Source organism: Podarcis melisellensis, assembly GCF_964234715.1.
Source record: "Podarcis melisellensis genome assembly, chromosome: 14".
NCBI lineage: Eukaryota > Metazoa > Chordata > Lepidosauria > Squamata > Lacertidae > Podarcis > Podarcis melisellensis.
Window position 1 is genome coordinate 3908793 of NC_138546.1, and position 22777 is coordinate 3931569.

A 22777-nucleotide genomic window follows, 5' to 3' on the forward strand; every position below is an offset into this window, starting at 1 on the left:
CCTGTGGTGCTCAGGAGCCCAGCTGTGTCACCCCTTGCCTGCAGAGCCGGCAGCCCCTCACCCTTTTTTGAACACTCTCCATTGGGGAGTAGCCTCTTTCCTCTCCCCTCTCTTTGGGAGTCCTCCAGGCAGCCACAGCTGCTGCCCCAGGTCTCTGAGCTGCCCCCCTCCGACCCAAGGAGAGGTTCCTCCTCACACTGCCCCACAGGGGCCTGGGAAGCACCCCCTGGCCAGCCCCCTTGGCATCATTCACCTGTGGAGCTTGCAGCCAGGGCTACTGCAACAAACAGCTGTGCAAGCCTTTGGGAGGCAGAAACAGAAGAGGGTATCATAGGAGGGAGGGAAAGAAAGTGGGGCAGAGGCCAGTGTTGCCCGCCAGCACCCTGACCATCCTTCAAAGCACCCCATGGCACACTGGTTGAAAACCACTGCCCTAAAAGGTATTTAATAGCCGGTCCTGGCAATATCCTGATACCCTGTCAATGCTGTTTGCAATTTCTAAGGGGAATAATTTTGCGTGGGGTTAAAAGTGGGTCCTAGCAATATGTCACACCCTGTAGCCTGTAATTTCTGGAACCACCAGAACAGCAGCTAGGATATAGGAAGTGCACTGGTGTTGAGGAAAAAAGGAAGCTGCATCCACTGGTGGAAAGGTATCTATTAATTTTGCCTGTTGGTGGTGCAGAAGCTGAAAGGGAAAGGGATTAATCTAATAATGGATAGTGTGGCAGTGGAGTGGTGATTCATGAGCTTAAGTGTTTTGCTGAATTGTGGCCAAGAGGAGACTGTCCTGGACGGCGATTCCTTACAGATAGCAAGCAGAACTTCCATGCGACACAGAGATCTGCGTTTCTGGTACCACGTGCGGGGTGTGTGTGTGTGTGTGGCTGCCAAGGGCTATGAAGTGCGATGGGCAACTCAGAAAATCTCCAAGGAGTACGAGTGTGATCTGCAACAAAATGTCGCAGGGCAGCGCTCCTCTTCCGGGCTCCACATTTACTGCAATAGGAAGGAGCCTTGCAGTGCGGCTAAGAATGTAGGTAAAGGACCCCTGGACAGTTAAGGCCAGTCAAACACGACTATGGGGTTGCAGTGCTCATCTCGATTTCAGAGCTTTATCACAGTAACAGCCCTTCAACAGTGGAACAAGCTCCCTCAGGAAGTGGTGGACTCTCCTTCCCTGGAGGTTTTTAAGCAGAGGTTGGATGGCCACCTGTCGTGGATGCTTTAGTTGAGATTCCTGCATTGCGGGGGGTCGGAATAGGTGACACTTGGGGTCCCTTCCAGCTCTACAATTCTATGGTTCTTTTTTGGGGGGGGGAATAGATGGGTTTAAAGTATCTGGTGTGTACGTAGCCTTATTCTCCACAAGCTAGATACAGTGGTACCTCTAGTTACAGGCTCAATCCATTCTGGGGTACCGTTCGCACCCCAGAAAGTCCGTAATTAGAGCGCCGCTTCTGCGCACGTACATGGTGCGATAGAGTGCTTCTGCGCCTATGCAAAGCGAACAGGATGCTTCTGCCCACACACGGTGAAACCCAGAAGTATACACGTCTGGGTTTGCCATGTTTGCAAGCCGAAAAGACACAACATGAACCTAACGCAACATGAGGTATAATTGTATCATTGTTGGAGGCTGCCCAGTCGTATGAATGGGGAAGGGGGTCAAAGATACCTTCCCCCCTCCCTCTACTGTGCTGTGCAATACCAGAGAACTGTCTGCCCCAAACCTGAGTCTTAGAGGGGATGAGGTTGCACAGTTTCAGATGTGGCAAAGGTGTATCCTCTCAACATCTTCTCTTTTAAGCTATCAGGGACTTGAACAAGTCAGTTCCCTCTTTTTCTCAGCCCTGCTCCCTGCAGCAACACATGAACTGGCTCAACACATTTTGCTGCCCGAGGCAAAGGACAAGATGGTGGCGAAAGCCAATCAGACCAGCAACTGAATTTTATTTTGACCCTGGGAAAGGGACACACATCCCCCACTGCATCTGAGGGACAGCAGGCTCGCTTAGCAGGTTCAGGCCAGACGACGTGGCACATACGCTTGCTTATTCCCCAGGGACAGTTCAAAATATTTTACTGCCCGAGGCTGATGAGCAAATGGCACTCCACACTGCCCTGATTCAACCCAAGGCAGGGTGAATTGTTCTGAGAGCTGAGGCAGGAAATCCTGCAAGCAGCTCTCCCTTGGGGCAAAAACTCTATAGCAATACATTAAATAGCAATCTTTTGCCCATTTATGATCACCAGAATCAGCCGCCCAAGGTAGCTGCCTCACACTGCCCAATGATAGGGCCAGTCCTGCCAATATGAAAATTAAAAAACCAAATGCAGGGAACATAAGAACATATAAGAAGAGCCCGCTGGATCAGGCCAGAGACCTGATCCTGTTCGCACAGATGCCTGTGGGAAACCAGCAAGCCGGATTGGAGCACAAGAGTTTTCACTGACAGATATTCAGATGCAATTGCTGCCTTCAACTGTCCTTTCCTCCATCAATTTGTCTAACCCTCTTTTAAAGCAACAGACCTGCATGTGATATTTTGGAAGGCTTCCTACTATAGGCCATAATACGGTGTACTTAGCATAATAGCTAATCTGGCCTTGGCATCCATAGATGATCACCATGCCTGAATTCCAGAAGCCATCCTTTATTTAAAACTGTCTTGCTCACTTTGCATTTATCTATAGGCTCTTGGCTGAGACTCATGAAGGGAGAGAGGGAGAGAGAGAGAGAGAGAGAGAGAGAACGAGAACCGCAGTTCCTTCTGAAGGCCAAGTTTCTAAGCCAGCTGACTCAGCACAGCCATGCCTGATTGAACCTATGCCAGAGCAGAGGCTGCACGTCAGCCCTGGGCAGAGATGAAACGGACAAGGCAAAACAAGAGATGGCCACCAGACCCCAAATGAGGATGCTGGCTTCCACCTCTGATAAACAGGCAGCAAGCAAACCTCAGTGCTACCTCCTGGGATAGACTTCAGGTGGAAATAGGGGGGAGGGAGGCTTTGAGGAGGGTCAAGGGGAAGTGGAGGGAGGCGGATGGAGGGGAGAAGCTGGTCCTGCGTTGCTGCGTCCTCTCTCTACTGCCTTGATTTAAAGTTCAGGGGAACTATGATGAATAATTAAGAAACAACAACCATCCCCGTAAGCAATACAATTTCAGCTTCGTTGCTCAGCTCCGGAGGTTGGGGAGGGGAGAAGAGGCTGCAGAAAATGAGCTTGTTAAAAGCCCATCCTGCCTGTCTGTCCTCCAGGATATTCCTAGATGAGGCCTCTAGCAAAGGCTCTGTGGTTTGGGGGAAAGGAAGCCATGGCACTGGAGCGGCACTTGTGGGCGGGCATCATAAATCAGTGTGACACAGCAAAACTCCCTCTAAATACAAGGAGCTTAATATGCCTCAGATTATTATTCAAGTTACTAAATCAGTTTGGTAATATTAAAAAAGGCGCTTTAATACGGTCATTTTTTAAGAAAACAACAGCACCACCAGACTAACTGCTTCTCACTTAGTTCAATGTCGCCAGAGTCACACCGTACATTGAAAGTGCAATGAAAGCACTTTAAGCAGCCATGGCTTCCCCCAAAGAATTCTGGGAGCTGTGGTTTGTTAAGGGCGCTGGGAGTGGTTAGGAGGCCTCTATTCCCCTCCAAGAACTGCAATTCCCAGAGTGGTTTAACAGTCAGTCCGTCCTTATTCACAGGAAACCCCATCGCCAGTAGGGTTGCCAGGTCAGGAGCATCGCAGTCCCTGAGATCAAAATCTAGGGGTGACCCCTGGTGATGTCATGGGGGGAGTCCCTAGTGATGTCATGGGGAGATTCCACAGTCATGTCACAGGCTGGGTCCTGGAGATGGAGGTTAATTGGGAGAGGGGAGTAGAGGAGGGCAGGTGCCCCAGGTGGTCTACTATAATTTGTAGCCAGCTCTTGTCAGGTTGAAAATTGTCAGCTCTGTGTGTGTGTGTGTGTGTGTATTCACAAGATGAATAGTGTTCTCCCTGTCGAGTTCATTTGCAGGAGTGACAGTGGGGTGGAGCCCACAAGGAAAGGGTGTGCGTCATAATGAGACTCTCCCATTCTTTTTTCTTCCTCCAAATTGCAAAGACGGTGGTGCAAAATGAGATCTTCTCCATTGCAGGGAGGAGTGGGAGAAGGAGAGATGATTCCGTGGCATTCAGCTTGGCGGGCGAGATAACAGGCACTACTATCTCAGCAACAATTGCTTTGCTAGTCATAGCGCATTAAGATGATAGATGCTGGTCGTTTACATTCGATAAGGAAGTTATATTCCTGCAAAGAAGTTAGAGGCCCTCGTGGCTTAGCGCTGGGAGGCTGAGTAGCAAGCTGGGAAGCTGTTAGAAGACCCGCCTGGTCCCCTCACAGAGCTACAATTCCCAGAGCGATTTAAGAGTCAGCCCCTCTTCCGTGGTAACTCTGGAGACTGAATGTTCAGTGAAGGGAACCCTTAACAGATTACAGCTCCCAGAATTGTTGGGGCAGAAACCATGGTTGTTCAAAGTGGTGCTGTAGCACTTTAAAAGTAGTGTGTGGATGTGGCTTTGATGAGGTGGTCAACGTGTGCTTGGGGCACGGCACTTGGGATTGAAGGGAGCTGGCTTCAGGCACCAGGCCCTTTGGCAGACCAGCTCTACATTACAAAGATGTCTGAAAAGGTGACATGAAGGCTGTTCAGGAAAGCTTTTAATGTTTAATAGACTGTTGTATTTTAATATTCTGTTGGAAGCTGCCCAGAGTGGCTGGGGAAACCCAGCCAGGTGGGTAGGGTATAAATAATAAATTATTATTATATTATTATTATTATTATCAACCCTGCCATCTGGGAATCCCTTGCAGACGATTGCAGTGCCTGGAGACAGACAGTCAGGTCATGCATGCACAGCAGTGACCACAGCTGTCAACTTTTCCCTTTTCTTGCGAGGAATCCTATTTGGAATAAGGGAATTTCCCTTTAAAAAAGGGAAATGTTGACAGCTATGGCAGTGACCAGAGGAGAAATGACCACTGGGAGGACTGCAGAGAGAAGAAAGGTGCATCTGCAGCAGCATAACCAGATGGCTTCACCTTCCTCAGCTGCAACAAAACATATCTCTCCCGCATCGGTCTTTGCAGTTGTAACAGGCGCTGCAACCTTCCAACAGCTTGACCTCACGCCCAAAGGCTCACTCCTCCATTGTCTCCCGAGACAGACGGGTGCCAACCATGCAATGCCCCCTTCACATCAAGGATCTCCCCGGCATCCTGATTTTCTATGCACAGGGAATTTGGGCTCCTTCCTCCCTCCCTCCCTCCCTATCCCTCCATCCCTTTCTTCCTTGGAGCGTTCAGTCCCGTCAGCCCTCCCCTTCCATCTTGCAGCCCAGACAACCTCAGTGCGAACCCAAGGCTCACTTTAGTACCGAAAAGAGCATTCGTGAAGCCACCATCTCTCTTGGCTTCAGCCCACTCCAATCTGCAACATAAGGAATAACATGAACATACTGTGCAGGAGCGTCGAGATCTGCATACTCTAAATCGCTAAATATTTATACGTGCTTATCATCAGCACAGAGTTCTGGTGGGAGAGTTTAGACTCTGAATTTTTTTAAAAAATATGTCACTTCTCTTCCCGAAAAGCTCGTGCATTGCTTGCAAAAGGCTCCAGGCTGAATCCCAGGCAGATCCAGTCAAAAGGATCAGGCAAGTGATGGGGAAGACCCTTCTCTGACCTAGACCCAAGTAGGTAACACTGCGCTCAGTGGGTAACTAGGCTAAAGCCGTCATAAGGCAACATCCCAGGGGTCAGCGAACTTTTTCAGCAAGGGGCCGGTCCACTGTCCCTCAGACCATGTGGTGGGCCGGAATATATTTTGCAAAAAAAATACTGAATGAATTCCTATGCCCCACAAATAACCCAGAGACGCATTTTAAATAAAAGCACACATTCTGCTCCTGCAAAAACACCAGGCAGGCCCCACAAATAACCCAGAGACACATTTTAAATAAAAGCACACATTCTACTCATGTAAAAACACACTGATTCCCAGACCGCCCGTGGGCCGGATTGAGAAGGCGATTGGGCCAGATCCGGCCCAAGGGCCTTAGGTTGCCTACTCATGTCCTATGGTAAGCTCTTTGTTAATACAGAGAGAAGCCTTGTTCTTCCAAGCAAGAGTTTTTACTACTTGGGGGGGGGGGGAGTGATAATGTTTCCCTCGCAAATTCTGTTCTTTGTTGGGGCGACTCAGAAAGGCTGACACCGAGTCCTGGGAAGTCTTCCACTCAAGCACTGAGCAACTGTGACCTGCTTAGCTTCAGCAACACAGGATAATACAACAGATCCTTTCACCATCTGCTAGAATGGGGCTTTCAGGGGGAAAATATTTCCAGTGTTAGTGGAGGAGGAATCAGAAACACATCATATGTTATTCGCATGGGAGAGGGGCGTGAGATACCTTCCTATGGCCCATTACCCAAAGGTCTTTTTATTATTATTAATTGGGGGCAAACCTCACCTCCCTTCTGAAATATGGGGAGGACTTGGCCTCTGTTTTTCTCCAGACCTCTAATACTATTCTAGGCTGCACAAACCAAAGTACAGTATAGTGTCCCAATCAAGGGAAGTAATAGGACCACTTTATTCTGCCTTGTTCAGGCCAAACTTGGAGCCCTGTGTCCAGTTCTGGGTGCCACAATTGAAGAAGGATATTGACCAGCTAGAATGTATGCAGATGAGGGTAACCAAGGTGATAAAGTACCTGGAAGCCAAGCCTTATGAGGAACAGTTGAGGGAGTTAAGTATGTTTAGCCTGGAAAAGAAGGGACAAAGAGGAGATACGATGGCCATCTTCAAATATCTCAAGGGCTGCCACATGGAAGATGGAGTGTTATATACTGAGTTGCATAGGATCCAAACTGCAGCAGTCTGATTGGTCCTAGAACAATAGGATTCAGAATGCAGCAGTCTGATTGGTCCTAGAACAATGCAGCAGTATGATTGGTTGGCAGGAACCACCCAATCATGCTCCAGATAGAAGTGAATCCACAACCTGATTGGCTTACAGTAGAATTCCGGAATTAGCCAATCATGTGCAGCCCATTGTGTAAAGCAGATACTTTGAGGGGACATTTATTCATTCCTCCTCACCACTATGAGCTGAATAAAGAGCATGAAATCACTTGGCGACTCTGAGTATATTTCATGGAGCAAGCTTGTTTTCTCCTGCTCTGGAGGGTAGGACTCGAACCCATGGCTTCAGGTTACTAGGAAGGAGATTCCAACTAAACATCAGCAAGAGGTTTTTAAGCACAGGTTGGATGGCCATCTGTCATGGATGCTGTAGTTGAGATTCCTTTCTTGCCAATGAAAAGATGAGCAGAAAGGGAGCTCCTAAGAAAGCGGGCAGCAGCCATGGGACTAGTAATGGATGGTCTGATGAATAATAGAATTGTATAGTTGGAAGGGACCCCGAGGGTCATCTAGTCCAACCCCCTGCAATGCGGAACTCTTTTGCTCAATGCAGGGATCGAACCCGCAGCCCTGAGATTAAGAGCCTCATGTCCTACCAACTGAGATATCCCACCTTTTACACCCCAGCTTCTTTCTCCAAGGACCTTGAGGTGACATACATGGTATTCCTCCTCCCCATTTTATCAGGTAGGTAGGTAGGTAGGTTAGTACTTCGCAACTGGCTTCCATAAGCACCTTTGGCTTAAATCGGAGGTACTCTCGACTTGCAGGTAGGCGGAGGGGGCGGGAAGAGAGATTGTGTACAACACAGCGACTGCCTAAATGGCGAGCAAAAAGCATTTTCACTCCCCAAAATCAGCGACTAAATGCAACGCCTTTTGATGCAAAACATCCCCTGCGGACATTTAACCAAGTGTTTGTTCAAAAAGCATTTTGTTTTTGTTCAAAAAGCATTTTGGAACCCGGCGAGGCGAGGCTTGTCCAGCATGCTGCTCGAACCTTTTGTGCGCTCCGCGTCGTGGAAGCTTGTCTAATTATTTCCCCCCTTCGTTTAGGAGTTTTTAATTGAAAAATGTTTAACATCTGTGGCTGCTTCGCAACACCTGTGCTTGACAAGGCTTGCTTTTCATGCACCTGATTGTCTTGGTCTTTCTGCTTAGAGAATGGCAAGATGGGGGCTTGGGAGGTCTTTGACTGCGCCACTCGAGCGGCGCATGAATCACGACACTCAGAGGGCATGTAATTAACAGAAAACACAAAAGGAGATGCAAGATTCTTTTTAAAAACTTTTTTTTAAAAAAAAGGCGGTGTTAGTGGCAATGGCTTGCAGGAGAAAGAGCCCAAAGGCAATTGGAAAATGATGCAAAGACATTTCTCCCTTAAACGCATTAGAGCAACAAACAATTACAAATGGTGCCAGCAAATAATCTGTGTTGGGCTGACAGAGATGGGAGGTAAGGAAAGATCACATATTTGGAAGACAAGTAGCTTGGGTCACCAGGCCTTATTCTGCAGGAGAGTCTGGGCAGGGTGGAGGGGAAAGAATGTGAGAACTTTTAATTTTGGGGGGGTTTTAATATAAAAAAACCTATGCTACTAGTCCTCATGACTGCGGCTTAAGGTAAAAAGGTAAAGGGACTCCTGACCATTAGGTCCAGTCATGACCGACTCTGGGGTTGCGGCGCTCATCTCGCTTTATTGGCCGAGGGAGCCGGCGTACAGCTTCCGGGTCATGTAGCCAGCAAGACTAAGCTGCTTCTGGTGAACCAAAGCAGCACACGGAAACGCCATTTATCTTCCCACCAGAGCGGTACCTATTTATCTACTTGCACTGGTGTGCTTTCGAACTGCTAGGTTGGCAGGAGCTGGGACTGAGCAATGGGAGCTCACCCCGTCACAGGGGGGATTCGAACCGCCAACCTTCTGATCGGCAAGTCCTAGGCTCTGTGGTTTAACCCACAGCGCCACCCGCATCCCTTGCGGCATAAGGTAGTTGGTGCCTAAAGCTCAGAGGCCAGAACATGGAGGGAATAATTGTTTTTAGCTGCTGGGAAAGAGACAGGATTTCAGTGTCTCTGCCCCTCCCAAGATGACCACCTGATCCGAAGAAACATGGCAAACTAGGAAAGCAGCGGGGAATCCTGGGGGAAATCTGGAAGGCTCTGGCATGAAGGCACAAGCAGACTAGGAAAGGGGCGTGGGGTTCAATTCAGTTCACACTTAACAGCAATCCTGCTTAATTTGCGCTTTCTGAAACAATGTGTGGGACTATGGAACTCGCTCCCACTGCAATGATGACCACTAACTTGGATGGCTTTAAAAGAGGATTGGACAAATTCATGGAGGAGAGGGCTGCCCATGGCTACTAGCCATGATCTATAAAGGTAAAGGGACCCCTGACCATTAGGTCCAGTTGTGGCCGACTCTGGGGTTGTGGTGCTCATCTTGCTCTATTGGCCGAGGCAGCCGGCGTACAGCTTCCGGGTCATGTGGCCAGCATGACTAAGCCTCTTCTGGCGAACCAGAGCAGCGCACGGAAACGCCATTTACCTTCCCACCGGAGCGGTACCTATTTATCTACTTGAACTTTGACGTGCTTTTGAACTGCTAGGTTGGCAGGAGCAGGGACCTGAGCAACGGGAGCTCACCCCGTCGTGGGGATTCGAACCGCCGACCTTCTGATTGGTAAGTCCTAGGCTCTGTGGTTTAAACCACAGCGCTACCCGCTATAGTCGGAGGCATTAATGCTTCTGAATCTCAGTTGCTGGAAACTGCAGGCAGGGAGAGGGCCCTTGTGCTTGGATCATAGCTGTCAACGTTTTTTAAAGGGAAATTCCCTTATTCCGAATAGGATTCCTCGCAAGAAAGGGGAAAAGTTGACAGCTATGGCTTGGATCCTGCTTGCTGGCTTCCCATTGGGGCATCTGGTTGGCTGCAGCGAGGACAGGCTGCTGGACTAAATGGGCCATTGGCCTAATCCAGCTGCAGGCTCTTCTTATGCTCTTATGAAACACAATATTTCTTTGAAGTCTGCACTTTTGCAATGCAGTTCTCCAGTCAAGGAATGCATAAAAGATATACATGCATATACCTGGTATACTTGGGTAAAGTGTGCATAGAAATGCACACATTGGAGAAAAGCAACACACACGAATGCATGGCCTTTAGGGGAAATCCCAGAAATGGGATTTATTAAGAGGAAAGTGCAAAATACAAAAAATGCTTATGTAAGAAATTCACACTAAAATGCTGGACTTAAAAAAATAATAATTAATTAACAAACTGATGGGGGAAATGTGGAGAACCAAAGCTGATGCTGCTGTTGTTTTTCAGATTGGGAAAATGAGAAATGGGTAGAGTGTCACCCCCAGCGCAGACAGAAGGCAGGACTGGTTTGGACAGGCTTACCGAAACAGGGCTTCCTGGAAGGGATTTTTTCAAAGAGTGGCCACTTCCAGGAAAATAGTTTGCTCCTCACTCAGCTGGCAAAGGGCACCTCGGCTGCCAGGGGCTCCTCTTCTGGCACTTCACAATATCAGTTGCTGTCCACCTCCCCTTCCCAGGTCCAGTCTATAAATTCCTCTCATCTTTCAGAGTACATAAAAAAAAAATCAATGTAATTATACAGCAAACATTAATTATAGCCGAAAGAGAACTGGAAGGGAATTGATCTGGAGAAGAGCGCTAATTCCCCGTTAGTGGCAAGAAAAAAATCGACAGGCGAGGCAAGAAAGTGAAGCCAGGGCTGCAAGAGTGAGGAGGCACAGGGAGGGTGCAGGTCTGGCAATGGGGATAAGATGTTTGCAAACATGTGGCCGGCGCACCTTTGACCCCATTGCTGATAAAAGTTAGGTGCGGGTGGGTGGGTGCATGGCTGGGTGGGTTCAGGGAAACACAGCCAGGTCAGGAGCATCTCAGACTCATATTTAAGGGCGGCCCCTATTGATGTCATTAGGCATGACTGAGCCCTGGAGACGGAGGTTAATTGGGGGAGTTTGGATTTGATATCCCACTTTATCACTACCCAAAGGAGTCTCAAAGCGGCTCACAATCTCCTTTCCCTTCCTCCCCCACAACAAACTGTGAGGTGAGTGAGGCTGAGAGACTTCAGAGAAATGTGACTAGCCCAAGGTGACCCAGCAGCTGCATGTGGAGGAGCGGAGACGCGAACCCGGTTCACCAGATTACAAGTCCACTGCTCTTAACCACTACACCACACTGGCTCTGGAAGCACAGAAGACTCCATCCAACCATCTTAGGGATTTGTGTGGGTGTACTCCTGAGCCTTTTCTTCTCCTGAAGGCATCCGACAAACAACGGCCAGGGGGCAGATGGGACCTGGAATCCAGAAACATCTGGAGGGGATCCTGTTGGCTGCTTCTATGCCTTTGCCATCCTTCAGCAGCTGGGCTTGTTCCTCCCGCCTGCTGCCAATCAACTCCTGCACCCACTTGACCCCATCCTCTTGCACTCCACAACAATGAAGCAACAATGCAGGACACCACCCAACTGTCTTAGGGCCTCCACTGTGGATTTGTATAGGCCTTTTTAAGCCTTTTTCTTCTCCTGAAAATATCCCAAAGGTAGTGGAGGTTTAGGTTCTCCTAGATGGGCTCCCTTCCCAGGTGGGCAAGCCCCATCTGCCCCTCACTTCCAGCACATGCAGAGACCGCCTTCTTGACCCTTGGAACCACTGTTGGTCTCATCTACTCAACTGCCAGAGTCTGCCTTTACATGAAGGGAAGTCCTTAACTCATGGAGGGTTTGAGACCTATGGGCAACCCTCACCTGGTTTAGCCAGCCAGTCGAAGGTGTTCACAGGTTGTGGCCACTGTTTCATGCTGACAGCTTCCAGGAGTCACAGGTGAGAGCTGAGTGCTGGGTGGGAACCACAGGTGGACAAACTACCCCAGAAGGAGCATGACATGTCTCCCACCACAGGTCCTACCCCTCCCCTAGCATGCAAAAGAAGAGAGCTTGCAGGATTCGGAATGAACAGGCAGCACTTTTAATAACCAGTTGCTGGGCAGCACTTAAGCACGTTTTTAGACGAGTGTCTGGTTTGCTGTGGATGAGGGGATGAGGGCCATTGAAGCTTTACCTGCCTGTTGATTTGTTCTGTGTGAGAGCTCACCTGCCTAATATTCTTTGCATCTCGTCTCCGGAGAGTTGATTGCTTTGCATTGGCAACCGCCCTTCTCTAATCATCCTCTCAACTCGCCAAGCTCACAGGGATATGAGAGTTACGGAGGGCTTTTCTAATTGTCTTCTCCAGAGCTCATCAAACTCTCCAGTCTTTTGAGAGGAGCCCCAGAGCTGGGATTGGCTTCTTGTGGCTGGGAAATTGAGGAGCGCTCCAAGAAGCAAGACTTTTTTGGGGGGCACAGGAGATTCCATGGATGCACACCTAATTACTGTGCCGAGAGTGAATTTTAGTTATGGGATTTATATCCCACCTTCTCCAAGGAGCTCAAGGCGGTGTACATGCTCTTGCCCCCTCCTCATTTAATCCCCACAACAACCCTGGGAGATAGGTTAGGCTGAGAGGCGGCGACTGGTCCCCAAGGTCACCCAGTGAGTTTCATGGCAGGGTGGGGATTCAAACTCTGGTCTCCCAGCCCAACACTCTAACTTCCACACCACACTTATCATCCAAACAGTCTTGTTCCCATCCTCCAGTTTTCTAACGTGCTTCATTCAAGAGTGGACGTCCACATCTCCTTTGCACGGGATCTTACATTCTGCCACCTTACAGGACTGGCCCGCCATGCAGTTATTTCCAGCAATCCCTTCAGTAGACCCTTTAAAGGAGTCAGTGTTTTTATGCCCATTTTGCAGATGGCATGGCCGAGCCTGAGAGAAGAATGGCTTGGCAACATTCTGCCTGTCAACAGGACCAGTGGGAGGTATGGCCTGGGTGAGAGAGATGAGATATGAGAGAGGGTCTTGGAGGGGAATGGCATTCTCTACCTGTGACCTACACCCCTGTAGTCCTATTGGGTGTGACAGGATGACATCAGTGTGCATTTTGTCCTCTTTGCCCCAAGAATGCCAGGTGTACAAATAGCAAATGCAAGCGGCGAGATGGCCTGTAGGAACTTCGCCAATAAAAGGGGCTGGGATGGAAGGCGTCAGGTCTGTGGGAGAAGCCCAGGATAGAATACTTTCCCCTGCTGAGGGACTCTTGACTAAACCCCAATACATGTGATGGGTGACCTCTTGCCACACTCCGCATCTTAGTTTGGAATGGTATTGCCTGAAACAAATTTTAAAAGTTCGTTAAAAAAAATGCAAGCTAGTTTGGAAGGGAGTATGGAGGGCTCAAAGGGACACGGGTGGCGCTGTGGGTTAAACCTCAGAGCCTAGGACTTGTCGATCGGAAGGTTGGCGGTTCAAATCCCCACAACAGGGTGAGCTCCTGTTATTCAGTCCCTGCTCCTGCCAACCTAGTAGTTCAAAGCACGCAGTGCAAGTAGATAAATAGGTACCGCTCTGGTGGGAAGGTAAACGGTGTTTCCATGCGCTGATCTGGTTCGCCAGAAGAGGCTTAGTCCTGCTGGCCACATGACCTGGAAGCTGTATGCTGGCTCCCTCGGCCAATAAAGCGAGATGAGCGCCGCAACCCCAGAGTCGGCCACGACTGGACCTAATGGTCAGGGGTCCCTTTATCGAGGGCTCAAGGGCTGCCCCAAATTTCCCTCTACCTTCTGCTTTCCATTCCTCATACCATTTTTGGCAGGCTCTCAGCTCAGAAAACAGGTGTTGGGATCCCCCCCCCCCATTCAGCATGAGCACTCTTCTGAGGTTGCTGTGTCATCCTAGCGATACACTACTTGGAAATGTGGTGTAACAGCACTGTGACCTGCTGTGATACCCCAGGCTCCAGGATCCATGGGAAATGTTGTTTCCCAGGGTTCCTGGCACTTGCATTTGTATTCTTGGGCATAACAGAGGCGTCGCCACCATTCTATTCTTCCTTTCCTTATAGTGATAATAAAGCTGTTTATGGAGAACATAAAAAGATATGGGGGAATATAAACTGACAATGCCTCTTGGTGATGTAGATGTTGTCTCTGGCTGCCTCATAATTGGATGAAGAAAAACTGACTAAGAACTGCCAGGATTTCCTAGGCTGTGGACCACAAAGTAAAGACAGTGTTTGGAGAGGGTGTTGGGCTTTGCATATGAAACGTAAAAGAAGCCCTCCTGTTTTGGAGCAAAGCTCTGTCTATTCCACCTTCCTGTTTCATAAAGACACCAACAAAAGGCTTCTGGGAAGCCCGCAAGCAGACCGTAAAAGCAACAGCCCTTTTGCCCAGCAAGCAATCTTTAGTGGTAGGCTGCTCCTGTCTGTGGAAGTTCTCTGGGAAGAGTGTTTGTTTGTTTGTTTGTTTTTACATTAATTTCTGCTTTATTAAAGATTTTCTTGTTTTACAGAAGTAAGTATAATGCCTCGTGTATTTTTTCCATGTAACATTTTTACAAATCCATTTCATTTGTTGAGACATTAGGGGGAGAAGAAGAAAAAAGGGGGGGAAGGGTGGTGGAGGGAGGGAAGATGGATGGGGTCGGCCTACTAGAAAAATTAACCAATAAACTGAAACTGATACGGGGACAAATAGAAGAAGACACCTTCACCCCTGTATGGCTCCCCTTTATCACATACACAGCCCAACAAGACAATGACAATAATCCGCGAACAGTATACAAATCAATATGGCTAACCTGATCCAAAACACCCACCCACCCACCCCACTCACACATGAAAACAAAGACCACCACAGCCAACCACAAATGAACAACCACACCCTAGGCCACCCCAACCTCTCTCACCACCAAAGGAACACAAGTGAACAGCACAAGCAATGCTGACACCAAACCCTACATACAATAAGCATAATAGAGTTGTGGTTTGTTAAACCACTCTGGGAATTGGAGCTCTGGGAGGAGGGAACAACTCCCAGCAGCGACTGTCCCATGAAAATCGGGAATGGCGGCAGCGTACAGGATGCAAAGATATCTAGCCATCTGCTGACTCCATTAGCAACTTGTGGAAGAGCAGAAAAGGGTGTCCGCAGAATATTTTGCCTGCGTAGCCACCAGACCAGGAACTCAGTAACATCAGAGGAAAAGGAAGCTGAGAGTGTGAGCGAGATGATAATGGGTCCCAGTAGGACTGGAGCAGTGATTGCTTGCTGTGATACTCTGGTCGGGCCAGTGTAACTCAAGGCTTTTAGTAAATTAAAGACTTCGCTCCCTGGCGAGAGCTGCGATATGGATCTACAAGTCCAAGTCTGCCTGTAGACGGTTTCACCCTGTGCAAAGCAAGTTGCGTTTAATCCTCCCCTTTCGTTCTGGCTGCAGTGATAAAGGGCAACTGTGGTCATTCGAGGCATCGGACAGCGCCCAGGAGTGGCAAGGAGAAAAAGCCAGGAATGGCGATTGGCAATCGGGCGGCTCTTGACACAGTAATCAAGAAGGGCATTTTATGCTGCCAGATAATGGAAGGGGCCTAAGGAACGCAAGTCACATATCATACAATTGTAGAGTACAACCCCCAGCAATGCAAGAATATGCAGCTGCCCCATAAGGGGATCGAAACTGCAACCTTGGCATTATCAACACCATGCTCTAACCAGCTGAGCTATCTGGTAACTCCCAGATTGTAGGTGGGAAGAAGCCAGCCCACTTAAGTAAGGGAGATGGGGGAAGTCAGTAAGCAAACTGGATCGACGTCAGAATGGCTTGTCTTTGAGGGGCAATATTCTTGATTTAAACATTTGTAAGCTGCTTTCCTGGACGCGGGTGGTGCTGTGGGTTAAACCACAGAGCCTAGGACTTGCTGATCAGAAGGTCGGTGGTTTGAATCCCTGTTCCTGTTGCTCGGTCCCTGCTCCTGCCAACCTAGCAGTTCGAAAGCACGTCAAAGTACAAGTAGATAAATAGGTACCGCTCTGGCGGGAAGGTAAACATTAAACATTTTTTTAAAAAACTTCCCTATACAGGATTGCCTTTGGGCGGCTCGGCGGTTGGATAACTCCATACCCTCCAACATTTCTCCCATGAAAATAGGGGCATCCTAAGGAAAACGGCCTCGGCCCAGTATACCTGAAGGAGCGTCTCCACCCCCATCGTTCTGCCCGGACGCTGAGGTCCAGTGCCGAGGGCCTTCTGGCGGTTCCCTCATTGCGAGAAGCAAAGCTACAGGGAACCAGGCAGAGGGCCTTTTCGGTAGTGGCGCCCGCCCTGTGGAACGCCCTCCCAGCAGATGTCAAAATGATAAACAACTACTTGACATTCAGAAAACATCTTAAGGCAGCCCTGTTCAGGGAAGTTTTTAATGTATGATATTTTAGTGTTTCCTGGTTTCTATGGAAGCCGCCCAGAGTGGCTGGGGGGGCCCAGCCAGATGGGCGGGGTATAAATAATAAATTATTATTATTATTATTAAAAGTGGGAGATTCCAGGGATCAAATCAGAAACTGGGAAGGCTTCTTTAAGTCAGGGACGTCCCTGGAAAATAGGGACACTTGGAGGATCTGCTAGCTCTCTCTTCTTCTGTGAAATTGAAATTCCAATTCTGCATGCATCCAGACATGTAAATTGGCATATGCAGATTTTATTATTGCAGGGGGTGGACTAGATGAGTCCTAGGGTCCCTCCCAACTCCACAATTCTCTGATTCTGTGATGCTTATGGGCCTTAGACCATGAACCTCAACAGCATCCAGCAGCGTCCCTAGGCTTGCTTAAAACACCATACAGTGCAGTTCTAAGCTTCCCCATGCGGAAAGTTCTAATGGGTTCAATGGGGTTAACCACCTGCAAGGTATATGTTGATACAGGATGAGGGCCTTAGTGGATCCATGCCTGATTCAGAGAGATTTTGCCCAGCGCTTTCCACACAGTCCCAAAGCAGACATAAAAACAATACATTCACGGTGCCGACTTTAAAACCTAAGTCGTTCATGAATAAATAACTATCTCTTAGTCCCAGAGCTATAATCTATATTTAATTAAGAAAATGACTTAACAGATGAAGTTTTTAAAAAAGACAAAAAGAAACCAAGAGGAAGAAGCTGTGTATAAGTGGGCAGGGGTAGGGGGGGGGAAAAACACCAGAATTAACTTTACAAAAAGGCACGCTCAGTTCTCATTATTGCTGAGATTCCAGATCTCTTGCAACAGAAAAGCCTCAGTGACTCACTTAAGAGCACGTAGGAGGGAAGGCAGGGATCTGCCTTGGACTGAGTCAGCCCATCTAGCTCAGGGTTTTCCACACGGACTGGCAGCAGCGTTCTAGGGCTTCAGGCAGGGACATTGCCAGCCCTACCTGCAGATGCCAAGGACTGAGCCAGGACATCATCCCTGGTTTCTGAAACCTAAGAACCGAAGAAAAGCCTGTTAGATCAGCTCAGTGGCCCAGCCAGTCCAGCACCATCCTGGTCTCACAGTGGCCAACCAGGTGGGGAACTGGCAAGCAGGATCAAAGCACAATATCACTCTACCCTCCAGCTGTTTCCAGGAAATGGTATTTGGGAGCATTGCTGCTTGCAACTGTGGGGGCTGAGTGCCCCCCTCCAGCATTTATCCAAGGAAAACAGGGACACCCTGTTCCATCATCATCATCATTTCTATCCTGCAGAGGTAAAGGAGAAATAGAGCTGAGTGTCATCAGCGTACTGCTGACAACGTACTGCAAACCTCAAGATAACCCCACCCAGTGGCTTGGGGGATACAAAACGCCATACCCTCCAATGAAAACAGAGACGCCCTACTATACTCACAAAGGACACAGGTGGCACTGTGGTCTAAACCACTGAGCCTCTTGGGCTTGCCAATCAGAAGGTCAGCGGTTTGAATCCCCACGACGGGGTGAGCTCCCATTGCTCGGTCCCTGCTCCTGCCAACCTAGCAGTTCGAAAGCACGTCAAAGTGCAAGTAGATAAATAGGCACCACTCCGGGGGGAAGGTAAACGGCGTTTCCGTGCGCTGCTCTGGTTCGCCAGAAGCGGCTTAGTCCTTCTGGCCACATGACCCGGAAGCTGTACGCCGGCTCCCTCGGCCAATAAAGCGAGATGAGCGCCACAACCCCAGAGTTGGTCACGACTGGACCTAATGGTCAGGGGTCCCTTTACCTTTACCTTTTTACCATACCCACCAACATTTATAGGGGTGTCCCAAGAAAAAGCAGGACATTCTGGGATCAAATTTGAAACTGGGACAGTTTCTGTAAATCTGGGACTGTCCCTGGAAAACAGGGCCTGAGAGCAAAGCCATTTTGGCTTGTAGCTTTATCATACATGAATTTGTCCAATCCTCTCTTAAAGCCACTCAGGTTAGTGGACAGCATTGCTCCTTACAGGAGAGAGTTAAACTATTCCAGTAGTCCGTGCAATAATTTGCCGCTGGGTTCTGCCGGCTGCATGCACAGTCTTTTTAATACATATATTTTAAGTTAAAGGCACTCTCACTCATCTGAAAATGCAAGCCCTCCCCTTGTCCCTTGGAGAGGGTCAGGCAAACCTGGAGATCTCAGCTCAGCTGTGGATGTTTGGCAACCCTAGTAGTGAGTGCTTCTGTTTTATGGCTGCACGAGCAATGGCATGCCAGCACCTGAACATTGGAAATAGATGGGATTATCGGCAGCGTTTTCTTATCCCTGGAAGTTGACAGAAGGACTCAACAAGACTGGCTGGGTAGGTGCAGACCCACCAACCCTGTAGATCTCCGGCGGCCCCTTCCCAAACTGGTCTGCGGGTTGCAACTGGCCAGAACAGACTGCAGAGGGCTAAGTGCCATTTCTTTGCAGAGGAAAGCACCTAGCAGCCTTCAACTCTCCTTCCTTCCAGGTATGAGCAGAGCGATTCAGCCACGTTAAGACTGTTGAGGTGGAGTCACCACCCGCACTTCAAATGCTTTCATGCTATAAATAGGCTTCCTTACTTTCTGCAGCAAAACAAATGCGATCACAACTAAAAGAGGGGCGAACAATAGCTCTTGCGCCACCACTGAGATTCATTCATTTTTTACCCAAAGTAGCTCAGATATGTGTGCGTATACTCCCCCTCCTGATTATTCCCAGGCTCCTCCAGCTTCCGGAGTCTCGTTGCTGCAAGTCAGTGATGGGATATTGTGCGGCACGAGTCCAGGAAGTGTGGGTGGACATCCAAGCTGGCCTTGGGCCCTGCAGTTAAGGGTGATTGAAGTGGCAGACGTAGGCACATATGTCTATGTGAGAGAGCTTTTTCCATCCCCACAAATAATCAAGGCGAAAGACTACTGTATTTAGCCCTCCCCTTTATTTTTTCAAAAAGTATTTTGTTGCAGAATATATATTCCAGAGCCTAGGGCTTGCCGTTTACAAGGTCGGTGGTTCGAATCCCTGCAACGGGGTGAGCTCCCGTTGCTCGGTCCCTGCTCCTGTCGACCTAGCAGTTTGAAAGCTCGTCAAGTGCAAGCAGATAAATAGGTACCGCTCCAGCGGGAAGGTAAATGGTGTTTCCATGCGCTGCTCTGGTTCACCAGAAGTGGCTTAGTCATGCTGGCCACATGACCTGGAAGCTGTGCGCTGGCTCTCTCGGCCAATAAAGTGAGATGAGCGCTGCAACCCCAGAGTTGTCTGCAACTGGACCTAACAGTCAGGGGTCCTTTTACCTATTCCAGGGCTGTGTTAAATTGCTTTTGAGGACATTTCTGGAAGCATCAAAAGCACCCCACTTGGGGGCAATTTTTCAGCACATACCACATTCACTTAAATGTCCCTCACTTGCCCTTGCTTTCAATTGCCTTCACTTGTAGAGTCTTTCTTGTACTGCATTCTCCCCTGATGACAGCAGCCAACTCACGAGGGGTCTCAGAGCCCCCAAAACTCACCTGCCCTTCAGAGAGGTCGTGGCTCCCTCCATGGAGTTCTTTCTCCCTTCCCTCTTCCCTCAATACCTTTCCCTGGAAGATGTGCACTTTCCTGGCTCAGCAATGGGTTGTAGCCCATAAAAGTGTTCCCTGTTGCTTTCCACTGAAGCAATCCTTCACTTTCTCAGAACCTCTTCCTTCCAAATCTCTACTGGTCCTCTGGCTGCTTTATCCTCCCTGTGGCAAGGGGAAAAAACTGCCTCCCACATATTTGTGAAGCTTAGGGTTGCCAGGTCAACAGCATCACAGACCCTGAGATTTCAGGACCCAAAGCTGAGACCTCGGGGTGCCCCTGGTGATGTCACAAGGGGCAGACCCCAGGTGATGTCATTAAGCATGACTCATCCTTGGAGATGGAAGTTAATTGGGAGAGGGGAGGAGGGAGCAGAGGAGATCAGGCTTCTCCCACCCCAGAGTCTGCAATAATTTGCAGGTGGTTCATATTGGGATGGACCTTGGATGCTGCATGCATAGTTATTATTATTATTATTATTATTATTATTATTATTATTATTATTAGGCACTCTTGCCCACCTGGAGGCAGCCAAACCTGGAGACTTCAGGTCAGCCCTAGAGGTCTAGCAACCCTCTGTAGAGATGAGGTTCAGCTATTTCAAGCCCTTGACAATGACGTTAAGTCATTTATTCATTTCTATACTGTAAGCTCATGTAAAAATATATCCCTGTGGTATGCAAAAATCACAAGATTTTTTGGTGATCTCATTCACCTGTCCATTCCGCACTGAGTGGGCTCATGTGCCTGTGACTCATTCAGAAAGGTGGAAGAAGAAGCAACAACAGGACAAAAATAAGTGGATAGTCACACATTCTGACTCTGGTAGATTCAGCCTGAAAACTGAACATGTCTCTATCCACTGTACCATCTACGGTAATATATTTGTTCCTGGAACAGAAAGCTTTAATTCATTTAAGTAATAGATCAGTCAGCTGAAACTTTAGTTGATTTATCAACAAGGGCCAATTGAAAGCACACATGAAATCACAGAATTTAGAGTTGGAAGGGACTTAAAGGGTCATCCAGCCCCCTGCAAAACACATATTATTTAGTCTAGTTATGAGTTATGACACACACTTTTGTATATGTTGAAACTGATAACTAAGAGTTCCTTAACTGAGTGACAACCTACCAGCTGTCCTAATCTGGTTTAACCAATAGAGGCTGCTCCCTTAGGGTGGAATGGGGTTCCACCCCACTAAGCCAAGTCTGTCCTCAACCAGTCCCTCCCTCCCTCCCTCCCTCCCTCCCTCCCTCCCTCCCTCCCTCCCTCCCTCCCTCCCTCCTTCCTTCCTTCCTTCCTTCCTTGCATTGATTCTTCTCCAAGGAGTTGAAGGTGCCATACATGCTTCTCCTCACAACAACCTTGTGTGGTAGGTTAGGCTAAGAGACTGGGACTGGCCCAAGGCATGAGCTTAATAGCTGAGTGAGAATTCAAACTCTGGTCTCCCAGATCCTAGTCTGACACTTAAGAACGCACTATGCTGTTTTCTCACACTAACATCCAGTACCTGCCAATCATTTTACTCCTCCTCCTCCTTACTCTCAGTGTTGCCTTTGTAGGGTTCAGTAGGGAGGAGGATGGAGACAAATCCATCATTCATTAGCTCTGCCTATCATTGGTTCTAGCTCTGCCTGTCACTGATTCAGGCTCCTCCTACTGCGGGTCTCACTGCCTTCTGGCCACCTGTCCCAGGGGGCAGCAGTCTCCACTGGGTTTAACCTCATGCCTACAGCAACTGTGACTAGGGATGCATGTTTGCAAACATGCTGGAACATGCCTTAGACGTGTGCCAGAGAGAAGTGACTGGTCACTAGCATCTCACTCTAGGACTGGGGTGCATTTCCAGGGGTGCATTTGGAATCTAAGAAACTTCTGTGGGCATCACGAAATATCCACTTCAGATAATAAAACTAACAGTGATGATTAGGAAGCACTGATTGGCTGGGAACCTGTAGTTAATTATATCAAACAAAGAGCTTGATTATATAATGTATGCACCTCTGAAAAAGTTATAAGACAATGCAGAAGATTATTACATTGGAAGCGTCTGTGATATGATTTTTTAAAATCAAGTATTTTGCTTTGTAATGAAAAGCTCTGTTTGTTGAACTGTTGTGTTGTGATTGTTATGTATGCATTCTTTTTTTATACATCTTTTATAAACTATTTACAACTCCTCTGTAATCTTTAAAAACTCTTTGCTAGTTCTTTGCAATACCCATTTCAGAGAATGGAGATTGACAATGCTCAGAGCCTCTGCACCATGTTCGGAGCCTCAGTTAAAGCATGGCATGTACTGCGGCAAACACAGATAGATAGAATTAGGGTTGCCAGGTCAGGAGCATTCTAAACCTGAGGTCAAGCCCTGGAGATGGAGGTCAATTGGGATAGGGTATCACAAGGCAAGCCCTGGAGATGGAAGTCAATTGGGAGAGGGTATCACAAGGCAAGCCCTGGAGATGGAAGTCAATTGGGAAAGGGGATCACAGGGCAAGCCCTGGAAATGGAAGTCAGTTGAGAGAGGGTATCACAGGGCAAGCCCTGGAGATGGAAGTGAATTGGGAGAGGGGATCAAGGGAGGGCAGATCCCACATGCTATACTTTGTTGCCAGCCCCTACAGGCTGAAGTTTGCAAGCTGCACCCCCAATCTTCTTAATATCTATATTTTAAGGGCACTCTCTCCCACCTGGAGATTCAAACCCGCCGCCTGCTGCCTGGAGAGGGCCAGGCAGACCTGGAGACTTCAGGTCAGACCTGGAGGTCCGGCAACACTACACACACTTGCACTCATGCACAGAGCATAACTCAGGCCTCTAATCCCGAAAGAGGCTTCTTTCCTTTCTGGAGCCTTCCACGTGGCTTGTTGGG

The 22777-nt window shown here is 48.5% G+C and overlaps 1 protein-coding gene across 6 annotated transcripts in view; it reads right to left on the reverse strand.

Annotated features, from left to right (window-relative positions):
• Window positions 1-22777, reverse strand: part of ELFN1 (extracellular leucine rich repeat and fibronectin type III domain containing 1) — a 242767-nt gene that overhangs the window by 27255 nt on the left and 192735 nt on the right. The gene's annotated exons all lie outside the window — the stretch shown is intronic.